The 16,471-nt window shown below is 40.6% G+C and overlaps 1 protein-coding gene across 4 annotated transcripts in view; it reads left to right on the forward strand.

Annotated features, from left to right (window-relative positions):
* The first annotated feature begins 1,447 nt into the window (after window positions 1-1,447).
* Window positions 1,448-16,471, forward strand: part of slc8a1b (solute carrier family 8 member 1b) — a 114,372-nt gene continuing 99,348 nt past the window's right edge. For 2 of the 4 annotated variants that reach the window (XM_020601644.1, XM_020601647.1), the window contains exon 1: window positions 8,232-8,846. The gene's annotated coding sequence lies outside the window, so the exon portion shown is untranslated. Of the gene's footprint in view, window positions 1,599-8,230; window positions 8,847-16,471 lie in introns of those variants that run through there. The other 2 variants (XM_020601645.1, XM_020601646.1) reach the window with 2 other exon arrangements.

Consider the following 16,471-nt stretch of genomic DNA (forward strand, 5'->3'; position numbering starts at 1 on the left):
ACAATGGAAGCAACGTTTACAGCATCTTTATTTTAAACTCCAGAACTGCCACTTTCTAAATGACACTTTAAGTAAGTTGTAAAACTTGGCTCTTAAAGAAAACTCAGTTTATGGTAGTTACTCTTAAGAAAATTCAGTAATTATTGCTCGTATAGATTTATCATAATGTGCTGACTGTATGTTTTAAACATAATGTAGACTGTGACCAACCCGGCTACTCGGTGCGTTTGCATCTTGTACGATCAGGCCCTTGTTTGACATTATTGAGAAATTTATTCTGTTATTTAATGTGCTTGTGTTCAAATGTGCCGCAGCCCTAAAAGGGTTAAGGAGCAGTTGAAATGGCGACAGCAAAGCAGACAAATAGCTTTCTGTGATTTCTGGATGCTGGTGATGATGGGGAGTTGAGTTCTTGGCTCTAAGAGAAATGTGTCAGCTCAGAGGCATCAAGACCAGCAGTGGCTCACAACTTGTAGCGATGCTGCTGGGGATTATAAAACAGCCACTTCTGGTCCTTTGTTCTGACTGGCAGAGCTTCATTTAAGACCATGTAAAACTCAAATGTGACTGCATAACAGCCTTTCACACTGTGCCTAACAACACCTCTGAGTACTTTTATCACTGTAAATGAAGTGCACTATGGCTCATTGCTTCATGATTTTATGGACATAATATGTGGATACAGATGTAAAAGGCCAGTGAATTCAGGCGCATTATAATAAAATAATGCACTTTGAGGACTGAGGACTAAATATTACAGTATAGTAGATAACCTAAATATAATGTAGTCAGGACAGCATCAATACTGATTGTTTGCTAGTAAATGTAAAAATAGTGTGAGCAAGAAATACAGTAAGACAGCTCTGTGTTTGTGTATTGGCATTGTGGATATCAATATTGTGGATACCTCACGAAATACTTTCTAACAGTGTTCAGAGCCACTGCAGGAAGCAATATGCACTTTATGTAGCAAGGGGAAAAGTAAGTGTTGTGGTGATAAATGGGAGTGTAGCATGTTTGCCTTTCATGCAAGAGACTGGAGTTTGCATCCTATCACAGACCTGCACTAACGTCCACCTCGACTTTCTGCTAACAGATGTACACTTTGGCGTTTTGCTAAATCATCAATTTTTTATGTTCTTGTCTAGCCATGGGGATGTAAAAGCAGTTTCTCTATAACTAACCTTAAACAACGTTATGTCATTTAGATATGAGAACGCACAGAAATGACTTCAGTCAGTGTTTTCATGACCTTTCTAGAAACTGTTACTCTCCATCGAGTCTTCAGTCAACCCTGGATTTTCCCTTCAGCTCTGCTCAGCACACCTGTCACTCCTTCCTCGTTACCTCACCAACACACCTGTCTCCACTCTCTTGATTAGCTCCCTCAGTATAAAATGCTTGTCTGTTTCCTTTGTTTACTGTTGAACTGTCTGCTGTGGTTTGTGCTCTCTGTTTGCATCACTTGTCTGTTTGTGTTGTATTCCTTGTGGCTGCTTCACGTTGGAGTTTGTCTTTTTTGGGCTTTTAGTTTTCTCCCCCCGGTTTGTTACTTGTCTTGGGTAGTTTGTACACTGCTGAGCCAGCCTAGACACAAAGTAAGTCTGTTTTTCCCTGTGCTGTCTAATAGTAAACTGTTAAACTCCTTGTTTGCTGTTTGTTTGTAACATAAATGACTGTATATGGGGCAGCCCCATTATTGTTCCTTTTATTCAGATAAGCCAACCTTATGGACTGCTCTGCTAATGCATCTCAACTGCGAACAAAGTGCTTGCCACACAGGAAGCACTGCAGCTGTTACACAAGATGTTAAATTTCATCACATCTCACTGCTACTCACTTCATAATATTTCTTATAAGAGGGCACTTGTTCTATCTCTAATGTGCACCATTAGATGTACATGGGGGGCTTCACAGCCAATTTGCAGAAACATAGAAGTGCATACTTTTGGAAGTAAGGACCCATACATCTCTTATGTAACAGTGCTCATCAGCAGCTGGTCATGGCTTGTACTGTTGGTATATATAAGACTTTTGTAGACAGCACACCTTTGCTAAAGATGACACTTTTTGGTCTCTTATTTTCCCCCACTGTGCTGTGATTTTTAGGAACAGACAGTTTTTCATCATTACCACAGGGTGACAGTGATGAAAGTAGGGCTAAGTCAAGTTGACAAAAGAAAAAAACAATTTTCCCATTTTTATAAAATTGTCCTTTTCAGTCCAGAAGTGTCAGGCTCAAACATTTATCATTTTACACTACTTGCCCTTTAGCTGAGTTCTCATTGTTTCACTTTGAGTTTGGTCCAATGCAGTCATTCAACACTGTTCACTCAAACAGTTTTTTTTTTGTTAAGACTACTAAATGTTCATTAGAGTTGACTCACTGAGGTCCCCAATTGGGTCTGGAAACCGGGCAAGACAAGTTGATTATGAACAAAACCCAATGCTTGTTTGCTTGAGCAAAGCAGTTCATACCCAGTGGACCTGCTCAGTGGTTGACAGAAGCTGGTGGCTGTACACACAAGCTAGCAGGTGTGAATGAGTGGAACTGGAGGAATGTGATTAACTGGGGGTGGAAACTTCTTGGTGTGCTCAGTAAACCATCGGTGGGTGCATTTAATTTTACCTTTTCCTCCTGAGACAAATGGAACACTATTGGATTAATACCACTGAATTACAGGCTCCTCAAACACAACTAATCCTAAATTATTTCTTTCCCTCGGAGACGGGACCCTGCCTCCCACGCCATCTTATGCTGTTTATTATATTATTTCTATTACAAGCAGTAATGGCTAGAATGAATTTAAAGATGCCTCAGAAATTAACAGTGGAGAACTTTATCTGTCAGATGAAGAGAATATAAATGGAAGTGCAAACCTCAGATGGCATAAAAACTAGGGTTGATGGTCCATGCTATGTTTCAGCAAATTAGCACAAATTCACATTAGGAAAACTGTTTTTGGAGAAAGACAATTGGATTTTCAGTCACCACAATTTTACAAGCAGAAATTTTTTCACATCTGTATTTTGCACCATATTCAAAAAAACACAAATGTAGTTTTGTATGGAATATAAGATGGGTCTTAATGTCTGCACAGGAGCAACCCTCTACCTCTGCTTTTTAAATGTCAAGCCACTCAAGGTTTCCTCTGTCTTATCTGGCCATAAAGACACAATGTACTAGTCACATTTTTCTTTTGTTATATGATGTAATGCACATATCATGAACTTCTTAGACTCTTGATTCCATCACTGACATGATCAGTTAGCTGCCAAAGAATGTGTAGTTTTGTTTTTTAGATTAGAATAATATTTAAATGATACCATTAGTTTCTGATCACTGGCCAAACCTGTACCATCTCTGAGCTAAAGTATACAAGTGTCTGGCATAATCAATATCTTAAAAGATTATAGAGATTATTCACTCCTTTGTTTCTCTTCTTCTTGTCCTACATTTCTTACTTTGCTCCTGTCTGGCTCTCCCTTCATTCATCTTCTTTGTCAAGTGATAGCTGAATTTATGATGATTAATGTCCTGTGGTATTCATTAAGTCCTAATTGCAAACAGTGAATCAGTATATGGATAAAATGGACACCACAAGCAGAACAGTGCGTAGTATGTAAACAAATGCCTCAGCACCATTTATTGGATATTTAATAGCCAAAGGAAGAAACTGTGACTATTTCAGAAAAAGCTATTGTGTGAGACTACAATATGTTTTGCACATTATCTTGACCTCTTTTTTTTAACTGTTGCTTTTCTTGCTTATACTCTTTGTTTTCTTTGGTGGTAATTATTCTCTAGCTTAACTGCAGTGTACTATCATCCATGGTGTTGTGATGTGGTTTATTTCAGTATTGATCTGTTCTGCTTTGCTTTGTTGTAATGCAATGTGTCATCCAGCTTTTTTTTTTTTATTTGGTTCTGCTTGGCTTCTACTAAAGCCTGGGGATACTGGAAAGGAGAAGAGAGGATCTTAAAAAAAGGAAAGAAGAGAGGAAAAAGACTGAGCCCAGAGGGTTGTTGTTTTTTTTACCCTGGGCCCCACCAAAATAGTTTCCTTATTTTAGGCTGTCCTCAATAACAGGAGTGGCTGCAGGTGAGAGACAGACATGATTGTTCTTTTCTGGCATCGACACAGTCCAAATTCATGTCACAAAACAAAAATATGATATGCATTTTGGCCTTTAACTGCAAGACTGACCCATGGTTGCTTCTGTGACTGAACACAAATATTATGTAGAGGTTTTTAATGTGAAGATAAATTCAGTCAGAAGTCAGTACATTTATTAAGGTTCCATCTACTTTAATGAACAGGAATAGGGAGATCATTGGTAGCTTCAAGATTTGTGGTTTCTCAAACAACACACGCAGTGTTTAGATGCCGTGTAATTGATGTAGCTACTGTGCACAAAGGCAGAGTCATATAGTGATACAGATTTATGTGTGCAAGCCTGTCTCTAAATATGACTGGGTGTTTGCAGACAAACTCTGATACACTGAGAGAAGGAGAAAAGGATGAGTGTGTAGATTTGTCCACATGTGAGGTGTCTGTATTTGAGGACACTGCAGTCTGGTCTCTCCTCATTGCTGATGTCTGATACTATCTGCTCTGTCATTTCACCTCTGTTATAGTTTTCAACTCCTGACATTTTAGACTAATCCACTTCAGCAGACTAATCACTGCCCCACACATCTCTCACCACTCCAATGACAACAAACTCATTTTTCACTTCAATTCCCATCGATTTAATTGAACAGTTTCTGCCTCTTTGGTTTTGTCTTAATGCTGCTGTATTTTACAGTATTACCTTTAACCAAAAATAGTCTAGTTGTGTGTTTTCTCTAGACTTTGTCAGGTAGGGTGTTGTGTTTTGTTTTATTTCGTAGGGCTAGGACAACATGACACCAATGCCACAGTGTCTCTCAGCCAGCCTCAGAACAGATGTGGCAGCCAGTACAGCAAAGGGAACCACATGTATGCCACACAAGAAAAATGCACCACAGGTGGAAGGTTTGGGATTGTGTCACCACAGAGTAACACGGGTTACATTTCCAGTGACCTACTATACATGGCCGTGTTCTAAGTGCTTTCCAAAACAACACAAAAGCGTTGCCTGATCTGTTAAAGCTATTATGTATGCAAAAAATGTCTTGATTAGGGTTGGGTTAGAAGTATGGTCATAGTTTTAAAAGAACTATTTGGTTAAGGTTAGGAAATAGTTCTAGGCACTGTTTATAAAAAAAAACAAACACTTGGAAACAGTCTCTTGTTTCCAAATTGTGTTGTTGACTCGCCTATCCACCCCAGTGCCCTCCCTAACTGACCCTGCAGTGCCAAAACCCATTTTCCACCTTTTGTTTATTATAGACATGGTTCATAATTTGTATGAGGTCTTTGTCAGGTGAAAGCAAAAGTCATTATTCTTGTGAGGGCTGTGCCATTACTGGCGTTTTTCACAAAATTGGACAAACTAGAGGGACCCAGCAGCATGCTATTTGGAAAATAGTGCTTAGTGGGTCAAAATTGAGAAAAGCTTAAACTGAAACCTTCTGGTGTATTTTCCTCTTTTGTGCCCATTCCCTTTTAACATGTGGTTCTCTGTAATTTGGACATGAGGCATCCAGACTTGCTTACATTAGGCACCATTAGTGTTCACCTTTAATACTGTGAGCAAAATCATTGAGTGCAGCTTTCTGCCAGTTTGGCACCAGATAAAGAAAGACTTTCTGATTAAGCTGATCGGTCAGGATGCCAAGATTCCTCAGTCATGACCCACAGATATCATCATGAGCTGGGTACAGTAAAATTCTGGTGTCAAGCCAGTTATTGACCCCATATTCCCCATATTCTCCTGCTAAGTGTTTATATCATCCCTTTTTACAGGGAACATGCATGGGTGTTTTGAGGGGCAGTCGCACTGTTCAAAAATTGCATCATTATTGGATTAAATGTACGTTGATACCACAAACACTTGAAATTGTAAATTCATCCAAGGTAAAAGATGTGGAGAGTAGGTCAAAGTTGTGTGAACACGTCAAACATGTTTTGCACTCGTGGGTTAGACAACCAGGTTCCCTGACACAGTTTGGACTCTGAGAGACAAAGACATGGAGGATAGTAGAGGGAGAAGGAGAGAGTGTGTGTCAGATGCTGTGTTGTGTTTGTAGATGTTCCCTTTGGCAAGATGATTCACTTCCACCCTGCTCCTCTTTTCCAGCTCCATCTACTGTTACTAGTCAATGATTATTGGAAAATCCTTATACAGTATTCTCTCATTTATTATACAAATGTAATCATTAAGGTTTGATTTTCAGTCAAATTTGACTAACTTTTCAATTTACAGTACATATTTTAAATACAAACTGGCACCCTGTACATTTGCATGTCAACCAGACCAGTGAACAGACTCAATACAGTTGGTAAGAGAAGAGGAAGAGAGCAACAGATGGTCCTGACTTGGGTCTGAATGACCGAAGGCCAGTAGCAATAGCAACACTTCAAAACTGGCTTTTTATGCAGAATTTCATTTGGCATATATTCATTTTTATAAGAGAAAATTACAAATATTCAGACTTTCATCTGGAATGTGGAAACTCTGAAACTGTATTTAAACCATGAAGGGACAGTAAGTGGCAAATATAAGGAGGTTGTGGTTTGACAGGTCAAGTGGTGAAACTCAGTTTCTGTGGTTGGTTGGAGTAGAGACGGGGCACTGCTCTCAATGTCTGTGACTTTACAAAGTCACGCTGACTTTCTGCCATGACTGTCCAGGTTGCTCAAGTGTTTAAATGGCTAGAACTGGAACTGCTTGGCAAGTTTCTTCATATCTCACCTTCCCACTTCCACCGCTGCCTGTTCACTGTGACACCGCAGCTCTGCCTCTGGCTTGGCAGCGATAGAGGTGGTGTGTTTTCAGGGAAGAAATTTGAATCAAGTTAAAAACAAGTTTCCAAACAGTCCAGAAAGAAGGGCCCTGTCCAGTCTTATTTGTGTCTTTCAGTCTTATAAATGAACTATACATTGGTGTACAAGGCTGCAGAGCAGTATCTTCAGCTGAAAGAATTAATGATACAACAGAGTATTGTTTCTCTTTGCAAATAGTTTAATAAAGCTTTCTACTTTCGCTGTGATGGTAATGTAACTTTCACTGTCTATCTATAAGCACTGTATTGATCATGTTGTATAGAAGTTGCCTACTACGTCCATTAGTAGCATTCAGTGTCCAGAGGAGTCACAGCACTGAAGTTTAATCAGAGCTGTAAGCTACTCCAGAAGGACAGTGTCTTCGCAGTGCAAAATATTTCCCCCTCTGGCCTTTTGTGCATCATTAGAATTGTCTATGCTTTTATGCACACATGTGTGAGTGGGTATGTATTTGTTAGTGAGAGAGAAAGAGCAAGGCTTTCAAGTTTTGCATCTCCTTTCTCCTTGAGCACCACTGAGTTTGTACTATGGGATTTTTGATGAACACACTAAGCATTTACAGTAATGAATGTTGGTGGGTGGGTGTGTTTGATTTACCCCAGGTCACTCGGCAATCTCAATAGGCACATACTGTAATTAAACCTGTAGCTAATGTTGCTACACTGTTTTACTGTAAATTATGTTAAATATTCACCAGCTTTCACTGGGGTCTGCCCAGCCTCTAGATGGTGCACCACTGGCACCCTCTGATGCTCTGCCAGTGCAAAATGCTGTGGTGACCCTGAGAGCTCAACGCACTCTATTTGGTTGTGTTTTCACACTTGGCAGCGTTTTTAAAATACTGCATTTGACTGCCAAATAAGGGAAGATGTTTTCCAGATTAGCTTGTTTTGTTTTACAATGGTTTTCCAAAGCTTCGCTGCACTGAGTTCTCAGAGAGCCCCTACACTAATGGATGAAATAAGGGTAACAATTGTAAATAGGCCTACTTTATGTACTAAATAAATAAATGCTCTAACGCTGGCTTTATAACATCATTCAACTTGCATACCTCCCAATGGGAGGTATGTGGTTTATCGGGGGAAAACTCCCGGTACTGGCCAAGGCCAGTCCGCCCATGCCTCCCATCATGAAGACAGGGAAAACCAGAGAAGCAGATGCACATACAGGGTGAGCGGGTTGTGACATGCTTCTGGACTCATTGTTTTCAATGGGACATTGGTTAGTTAGATTGATTAGGCGATAACGCGACTGTGTATGAGTGGGCACGTGAGAGAAAGAAACGCGTACAATGTGTATAATGACAGAGCGCGAGAGACGCGCGCACACAGTTCAGAGAGAGAGGAGGGCGAGCCGATCCTCAGTCGGTGTGTGAGGGAACAGACGAAGGAGAGCTCTGTATGGACCTGCTCACACACAGACGCACTCGTTCACGTTCATTCTCACTCTTCTCCGTCTCCGCTTTAGCTCTCATCCACTTCCTTTTTTATTCTTGCGCTTTCACGGAGCGAAAGGGGGAACGGGAAGGGAAGAATGAGGAAGAAGTCCGCTGTGTTGCGCTCCTCGTCCCAACAAATGCGGGTTTGCTGATGAAGCGCCGCTGCGGTCACCCGGTCACACAGGACGCTCAGGTTCCGCTGCATGGAAACGAGGAGTAGCAACAGATAAACTCAGTGCATGGGAATCCGGACTCCTCTCCCCTCCTTTTGTGCGTCTCGGTCAGTGGGTACGCCGTCTTGGCAGGCGTATAAGAGCTCACTGCGTCTCCATTACCATTTCCCACTACCAGCTTACCTCTACGACCACTCCTCCTCCTCTTACACCGTGTACTGCTACTATTACTAGCAGAGCTGAAGTGCTGCTTTTACTACTGACCGGTGTTCTCCGGATTGTGGCCGTTCTCTGGATAGAGAGGTAAGACATTCTGTGGTTTTTGGTGCATTTTCAGAGGAGATGATGATGATGATCATAAAAGCGGTGGCTCTCTCCTATATTTCGCGGCGTTGTCCGGTGAAAGCAAGTTTTTGGACGGGGGACAGTGTCGCCTCATGGAGTCCCGATTGGAGACTTGGAAGCACCGTGCGTCTTAATGGTTTGGATACGATTCGGAGACGATGTTTCTTCACATCATCCTCCCACATCACACTTTTCCCACTGCGCTTTTCCGCCTCTGTGATTTAGAGATCTATAGACAGGTGGCCGCTGGTTTAGAAAATGAAAAATAATCACGGTGCGGTGGAACGTTTGTCATTTGTCAGATGCCAGAGGCTACTCTCTTTTGCTTCAGCGGCTGTTTTGTTCTTTTTTTGCATCTCACTCCCACCCTCTTCCCCCGATATCCTCTCTCTTCCTCGCATGTGGAAGTCCGACCTTTTTCTTCAGCTGCTGTTTTGTTCTTTTTTTGCATCTCACTCCCACCCTCTTCCCCCGATATCCTCTCTCTTCCTCGCATGTGGAAGTCCGACCGCCTGCTTCGCTTGTTTCCAGGGGATTTATAATTATGCAAATCACGTTCAGACAACCACGCTCACATCTTTATAGGCTTTTCTTCGGTAGAAGTCGGGTCACAAATATATACAGTCCAGGTTAAGTTTCCCATTAGAGAGCGTAATCCTTTACCCCTAAAAGCGCATTCAGAGCCAGATCGGCGCAGATCAGTAGGTTCCCATCCTTTGCACCAAACATTGCAATGCTTGTGGGACTGATGGAGGGCATTTGGTCGTCAGTGCGGAGCCGGTTGAAGAGTCTAGGTCCCGTGGTTGAGTTTGAACGGGCTTAGTTCAGAAACATTGAATTAGACAGCTGGGCCATTTGGACCTTTAGTCTCAAACGTGAAATTAGATGGCAAAGCTTATTGCGCATATTGCCCTCTGCCAACTGTGTTTGGAAAATGTTGTGAAAGGGAAATGAAACAATGGCAGGGCCTCACACATCAGTTAACTGTTCCTGTTTTCATGGCACATGTAATATAGGAGGCAACAGACAACAGCATCTCATTTTCTCCATGTGAAACTACAAAGGCTTCCTCACTTTGAGCAGGTAGCATCACAGCTTTCCAGGCAGTTTCTTTCCAGCTGACTTCAGTGGGAGCTTCATGGGCATGATATAGAACAACAGCTCATCCACTGTGGATGGTGTAAAATATCTTTTCATGACAGCAAAACCTGAAACACAGGTCTTCGCTGCTTTATTTACCTTTCAAATGTAATGCAGTTGGTTATTGGTAAAATAAAGTAAGATCTAGTAAGGCATCACCAGCATATTCAGATTAGCAGGAAGCTGTTTTCCAGTAAAAGCTGACCTTTTTCCATATCTGAAGCCAGAGTCAGGCCAGTCTCTGTGTGTCTGCATCGAGCAGCCAGCTCTTAACCTGCCACTGTGAGACCGCTGCCAGGCCTAATAGGTTAGATTGTTCTGCCTCTTCTTTCTGCTTAGATTGTTGTGGGGTTATGTTTAAAATGAATCATTTTAAGTTTTGGTTAAGGTTTCACTTTTAGTATAAAAGACTGATGTGGTTGAATCCACATAATTTGTTTTTTATACACACTGATGAATAAATAGGATTTATGTATAATACTAAAAGCACCAATATAAAGCTAAAACTTTACAGATATTCCCTAAGAAGGTGGTTTAATTTGACCCAGTTTCAAAGGAAAAAGCCACAATTTCTCAAGAGTTAGATCAGTAAAATGTTTTTTAATACAGATCTTATGTTCCCAAGCACCAAAGACTTGCAAAATGAACCTTGTTCACATGGTGTTACAGTAAATAGGGTCATCTATTAGCAAGGACAGGTCGGGTAATGCTTCTGCTCATGCAAAGTGAAAATCAGGAGAAAATGTAAAAGAGCTGCAGAGTTTGCTGCAGATTTCAGTCATTTTTCAAACTGAGTTGTGGCCATGATTTTTGAATTATGGATTTGGTAAATCCAAGCATGTTACTGTTTTTAAATCTAAGTAAATACAGATAAACCTATAATTTCTAAAACCCGCAATGCCTTACCTGTTAGAGGTACTGCTCATTTCAAAGTAATGCAGACAACTCATGTTGTCATATTCATTTTAGTAAATGGCTTGTAAACAAATGAGGCAGTCACTGTGAGCCTTTACATGGCATTTGATGCAGTGCACTACAGTTTGTGGCAGAAATGCTAGACTCCTTTACAGTACAAAATCAGGCAGGTGCTTTTTTAAAAGGGTAAACAAAGCAAAATTTTAGTCTGTGTCACGTGTTTATCCTCTGATAAACAGAGCCACTAGTAACTTTACTCTTCTTGATAGAAAGGAGCTGTGTTTACAGGAAATATGAGCTAATTTTGGAAAATGGCAGCGGTAGAGTATTAAATCTAGGACACAACAGAGGCTGTTTGTCTCCAACACAGCCTCAGTATTATATAGTCAATATATGAAGGCATCAAAGATTGATAAGCTATTAATATAGACAAACATATACACATTTTTAACAGGATATAAAGTGTTTTTCCTGTGTGTGTCTGCCGCCTCTGTTTTTAGAGCTACGGTGTGGATGTGGAAAAATTCTACTAACAAATTAAAAGACTGATGCAAGTTGTAGAGGTTACTGTATCTTATCAGGTTATATGGACTACGTGTTGGCAAACAGCTGACTAGCATCCAGCAGGAGACAGGGCACCGCTAGCACTGATTTCCAGTCATGTTTCCATCAACAAATGTACCCGAGTCCAGTATTCAGTGGTCTTGCTCTGTTTTGGTCTCCACCAGCTCCTGATGGAAATAGCTGACCTAGCTTAGCTACTAAATGCTCCACCATGTTTACCAGCAAGTTGATAACTTTGTTGGCACTGTGGTGTAAATAGTGGGTTTATCAGAGGATTTTTCCACAGATAACAGGGCTGAAGACAGAGTGAGCCAAAACAGCAAAGTTGCAGGTTGGCAAACCCAAAACAACAAGCTGAAAGAAGCTAAAAGAAAGCTTTAGAGAGCTGAGGAAATAGTATTCTCTAATACGTTACTATAAGCAAACTCTTTCATATTAAACATACCCACTAGTTATGCAAAAGTATTAATTAGTGCAGCTCTGTTTAGGCATGTTAAGTCTTTTGAGCAATGTTCATTTCCCATAGCTCATGCTTTCCCACATGTCCATGTCCCTTGGCACAAGCTGGTTAGACATAAAGACAGATAATGTCGATGGATAGACAAAGTGACAGGCAGTAGGAAATAGTCTTGTGTGTTACAGGGCCGGTCTGATCATTTCTTCCACTCCAAATTAAATAATATGACAAGATGTCTTGTCTCGAGGATCGACTGCAAGGCAGAGCCAGGCTAAAAGAGCTCAGCATCACTTTAATGCTGGTAAATGCAGACCATTAATCTTCAGTTGTGTGCAGGGGCTACTGTGTGTTTTGTTTTACTCTCTCACATATACACACAAAGGAATGTGCCTTTGGTTTAATTTCATCAGAAAAGGTGGAAGTATGCTTGGTCAGCCCCGTCTTTCTCTATTCCTTATTTCTATCTCATCTGTCTCTGTCGTTCATTTTCTTTGTCTGTTGCCTTTTTCATATTTCTTTGGCTCACCTTTCGTCACTTCTTTAAATATTTTATCATTGTCTCCTGCCCCGCAGCGATGAAAATGCATCTTAGACAGGCTGCTCCTCAAAGCAGTTACAGCACACAGGCTTGTTGTCAGTGGCATGCTTTTGGTCAGCATCTACTCATCTTTAATTGATTTTGCCATACATCACTTATAATAATTTTTGTGCATTATTCATTTGCAGATGAACATCAGTGGTTTATACAGAAAGTGGGCTCATGTCTTATGAACCACCTTTCTTCCTTTTTCTCCTTCCTCCTGCTTTCACTCGGCTTGCCTCAGTGCAGCACATGGGTTTAGTTTTATCAACTTTACGTATCATGCTTTTAAATTCGGCGGTGCAGTTTGTGCATGTGTGTGCTTCTTGACTTTTTTTTGAACCTCTATTTGCTTGTCTTAGGTTGCACTCCTCTTGAAATGAAGCCAAGTTTTGAGGTCATAACACTAAAGAAAATCACAGTGGGATGTTCTGAAACCTGATATTTCAATTACACACTCCACAAAAGCAGCCACTGTTTAGTGACTAAGCTTCTCTAGTGTGAACAGCAGACACAAACATACACCCTTGAGTTTGGTGCTGATGCCCACCAGGGTGTCAATTTTTCATTCATCAAATTGCTGGTAATGATTTTTATGCAGAGAAGGAACCACATTCAGAGTTCCTGAAGAATATATTGTGCAGCTTAGAACTTAATGGACTTATGAACATAATGTTATTATTTTAGGTCATCTGATGCGCAATCTCTTGATAAAGCATAAAGCAATTAAGATTCTGCATGGTTTATCGAGGATCCGTGTTCATGAGGATGAATTTTAAGGAAGCCACTCTGTGAGAAGAAGCGGCGCAAGGAGCAGAAAGCGGGGCACAGACTCTGGGTTAGTAAATGAGCTGCGTTTCATATTAGGGACTGTGGCGCTATATGCTCATACTAGAACATATATAGACGTGACAAATTAAAGGCAAAACCTGAATTACTGAGTGGTCTCTTTGATCCATAGGACACAAGGGGTCACTCAACATGATGTGAATCAGATGCTGTGGCCTTCAGTCATCAGGCCCAGTTGCTTATTGCTTTAACATTTACTATTTTGTAGTAATGGTTAGCTGGGTAAGAAGAAAAGCATGTTTGAAAGATTGTGAGTGCTGGATTGCTGCTTTATATTCACAAATCAGGTGGAAAATAACCAAAGTACTCACCTGGTGCTCAGGTGTCTTTTAGCATGGTTGTCACCTCAAATGATCCCTTTGTTTTCTTTTTCTATTTAACCTGTTAACTATTGGTGTACATTTTGATTCAAACAGTACATTTCTGGTCATAATTAGTACTCCAAAGATTATGAAAGTTTTGTACAGAACAGCTAGAATAGAGAGAGACATTTTTAGCCATCAGCCTGTTAGAAAAATTACATCCTCGAAGTGAAAACAACCAAAACCCAAAGGACATTGAATTATTGATTTCTTGGAAATGCCACACAGACTAGTGTGACTACACAAGAAGGCAAGAAGCTGCTGGTTTGTATTAGCCAGGAGTAAAATGAGCTCATGGAAATGAAAGTAAACGTAAATTTAGTTGAATTGATTTTCTTAACATCAGAGTAAAAGGCTGTCACACCCCAACTCAACCTTCTCAGTGCACATTAACACAGCGATCCCCGTGAACACACACTGTCACACTTGTTTTTTTTTTTTTTTCTTTTTTTAACCTAAAAATTTAATTCACCATTGGACTGATAAAGCATTTACAGTGCATGATTTATGCAGCAAACCAACAACATTCAGAAAAGCACACAAACTTCCTACTATATACAGAATACTGAATAATATTTTAAATGAACATTCACACATTGGTTAAATCACTGTGGAATTGGGTTTTGTGGTGTTCGTTTAGCTAGGAATAGTGTTACCCCCACAGCTTCCGAGCCTCGCTGCATGTAATGTGCGAAAAGATGTGATTCTTACTGTTAAGGGATTGAGAGCTTCATCTATAATGATCATTGTGGTGGGAGCAAAACTGGGAAAGTACTGATGCAATTATTGATGTTTGGTAAGCTTTGCTGTGTGTGCATGCACAAGTGTGAACAGTTAATCATTAGAAAATTAATGCTGGCATGCAGGAATGTGGAAGAAGCTTGTTTGGGGAGAGTTCTAGGCTGGTTTTTGTTCTTGTTAATGATCTTTGATCAAAAGGATTACCATTGTGTGTGCAGCAGTGCTTTTTTTTTTATAAGTTCTTCAAAGCAGCAAACATTTGTTTCTCGGTAACTGTCTATCCAGATGCGAGGATGAGTAAAGCGAGGACCAACAGCATGTGTGTTGGCCAGACATCTTTCAGGAATGTGAAACGTTGTGGATTTTTCTGAGGAAAAATGTGGGAAGACAACTGTAAGGAAAGAGAAACATGGATGGTGACAAGCAGAAGCTTATAGCTGTTATGGTTCTCATCAAACTGTACTTGCTGTCTACAACCTAGGAAACCAAAATGCTGCTGATGTGCACCAGCCCACACTAGTTCTGGTCTTGTTAATTGGCACTCTCTAAAGCTGTATTTGAGTTAAATTAGTTGTTGTTCTGCTTTTGAGAGGAGTTTTAATTACGCCAAAGTGTGACTACTCTGCACATGGTCTAGTCTCATAACAATAGAAATCATGTTCAGATGGATTATACTCCCCACAGAAAATGACCCAACAATGTGCAATTAGCTTGTTATTTGAGATAACTTCACCAAATGTGTGTTGGGACACGTTTACGTCATTGAAATTACTACTTGGCAAATGATCTTATTTCTACATTCAATTTTGCCTCTTTGTGGAAGCAATTACAGGGAAACTGGCTGATCTGAAGTCTCAGTGCTGGGATTTTGTAGTCTCTCTGATAGTGGCCTATTTAAGGCAAAAACACCTTCTCACTGCACTTCAGAGGTTGTTAAAACAGTTATCACTGATTGCATTTCTCAAAGTTGTGGGCGGCACGGTGGTGCAGTGATTAGCGCACTCACCTCAGTGCAAAAATGTTCTAGGTTCGAAGCTTGTGGCTGACAGGGGCCTTTCTGTGTGAAGTTTGACGAGCTGTCCAGATGTTCCCAGTGTCACCTGGGACCGCAGCCTTTTACAGGTTCAGCTGTATCGATGAACGGGTTAATTGTAAATGATGAGGCAAGCATAGCCAATGTGACATACCATCTAGTGTTTTAGTGGTTCCACCAGCTTACATTGCACTGTAGAAGAAAGAGGATCAATGTTTACACAGTGGAGGCACAAGACTGTTTTCACCTCCTTGATGAATAACCTACAGCTTAGTGCAACAGGGCTTTTTGGTAAACATCTGAAACATGAACTAGATTTCACAGCTTCAAGGTGAACATACTTGTCGACTTTATCACAAACCTGAATTATGCTAGTGTGAAATATTTAGTTGACTCTCGCAAAGCTAAAATACCAAAAAATAAATAGGCTTTGCCATGTGGACAGTTACATAATCCATCTGCACGGATTGTACAAAACTGGTTACATTTTTCTCAAAATCAAAACTCATTGAGGTTTTGTGTAATTTTAGTGGTACATATCCATACAGTAGTCTGTATGAATATGTACCACTTGTGCATTACAATTATTCTCCAGCAGCTTTCCTTATCTTACCAGCCAGCTTCAGGAATTCAATTTAGGGCAACAAATTATTTTCAAATGATGGCCAACTGGTTACAAAGCTGTCTGATTACAGTACCCTTAAATGTTGTTTACAGAAGTCAATCAGCCTGTTATCGAACAAAGCCGTTCCTTTCCAGATTACATGATGTACAGCAGGGTGTTACTGCTGCAGGAATGTGTCAGAGCCCACAGAGAAGCTGTTCCTCGGAAATCTGTAGTGTTGAGCTCAGCAACTGAAGTCTTTTTTGGTCTGGTTATTTGAACTTGTTGCCCCTAAACCTGAAACATGTTTTTTTTTTGTGATACTAAGGTTCTCCGCA

This window comes from Monopterus albus, unplaced genomic scaffold (genome assembly GCF_001952655.1).
Source record: "Monopterus albus unplaced genomic scaffold, M_albus_1.0 scaffold52.1, whole genome shotgun sequence".
Lineage (NCBI taxonomy): Eukaryota > Metazoa > Chordata > Actinopteri > Synbranchiformes > Synbranchidae > Monopterus > Monopterus albus.